At 41.7% G+C, this 1,589-nt stretch overlaps 1 pseudogene; it reads right to left on the bottom strand.

Moving 5' to 3' along the window:
* Window positions 1-313: 313 nt before the first annotated feature.
* Window positions 314-1,339, bottom strand: LOC148113048 (uncharacterized; annotated as a pseudogene).
* Window positions 1,340-1,589: the final 250 nt, after the last annotated feature.

Here is a 1,589-nt window from a genome sequence, read left to right as displayed (position 1 = left end):
CTGAGAAATTAATTGCTGGGCAATTGTTCTGTCATGGTCAGACAAGGATGTCTGCAGAATGGGAAGGTTGCCATCAAAACATCTTTATTATTAATTGTTATTAAATTCAGCAATAACAAAACTTACAGTTCATAAATACTAAAATAGATTTGTTTCTTTACATGCCATGCTCTTAGTTTATTTCATTACCATTCTAAGCATTCAGGACTAGCTAATATCATCTGTTAATTAACATTTTAAAAATATTTATTTATTTATTTACACAAAAATGACAGTATACACAGCAAACGAGATAACCATGCTGGGTTTCATATCACAAATCACTACTCGAACACTTCCCAAGCATGTATCAGCGGATTATGCGAGCAGATCCCAGTAAGGTAGCCTTCTGCAACTGACCAATGGTGATCTTGTCAGCGCCAATTGTTTTTAAGTGTTTGCCTAGGTCTTTAGGCACAGCACCCAGTGTGCCGAGTACCACTGGGACCACCTGCACTGGTTTATGCCAGAGTCTCTGCAGTTCTATTCTCAAGTCCTGATATCTGGTGACTTTTTCAAGTTGTTTCTCGTCGATTCTGCTGTCACCAGGTATGGCAATGTCGATGATCCACACTTTTTTCTTCTCCACAATTGTGATATCCGGGGTATTGTGTTCTAAAACTTTGTCAGTCTGTATTCGGAAGTCCCACAGCAGTTTTGCATGCTCATTTTCGACCACTTTTTCAGGCTTATGATCCCACCAGTTCTTTGCTGGAGACAGATGGTAGTTGTGACACAAGTTCCAGTGGACCATCTGAGTGACTGTGTTGTGAAGTTGTTTGTAGTCAGTCTGAGCTATTGTCTTGCAACAGCTCAGTATGTGGTCAATGGTTTCATCCGCTTCTTTGCATAGTCTGCATTTGGGGTCATCAGCAGATTTTTCTATTCTGGCTTTGATTACATTTGTTCTGATGGCTTGTTCTTGGGCTGCAAGAATCAGGCCTTCTGTCTCTTTCTTCAATGTTCCATTGGTCAGCCATAACCAGGTCTTTTCCTTATCTACTTTTCCTTGTATCTTTTCAAGGAACTGTCCATGCAGTGCTTTATTACACCAGCTGTCAGCCAGAGTTTGCATCGCTGTTTTCCTATATTGATTCTTGGTTTGCTGCACTTTGAGCAGTTGTCTCTTGTTGACCTCTATCAAAGCTGGTTCAACACTGTCTTTCATATAATCTGCCAGAGCATGCTTCTCTTCTTCGACTGTCTGCTTCACTTGCAAAAGTCCTCTGCCTCCTGCTTTTCTGGGCAAATATAGCCTGTCAACATCATTACACGGGTGCAATGCATAGTGTATGGTCATCAGTTTTCTTGTTTTCCTATCCAGGCTGTCCAACTTTGCCTGTGTCCAGTTCACGAACCCAGCAGTATATCTGATGATGGGTATGGCCCAGGTATTTATAGCCTTGATGGTGTTACTGCCATTCAGTTTGCTTTTTGAAGTTTCCTGACCCTTTGTGTGTATTCTTTGCTGACCGCATTTTTCACTTGCCGGTGCTTGATGTTGTCCAGCTGCAGTATGCCCAGGTATTTGTAGGCTTTGGGTTGCTGGC

The sequence above is a fragment of the Pantherophis guttatus genome, chromosome 6, assembly GCF_059756535.1.
Source record: "Pantherophis guttatus breed Tessera chromosome 6, ASM5975653v1, whole genome shotgun sequence".
Lineage (NCBI taxonomy): Eukaryota > Metazoa > Chordata > Lepidosauria > Squamata > Colubridae > Pantherophis > Pantherophis guttatus.
Note: the sequence above shows the minus strand (reverse complement) of the source record. Positions and strands in the feature narration are given on the sequence as shown.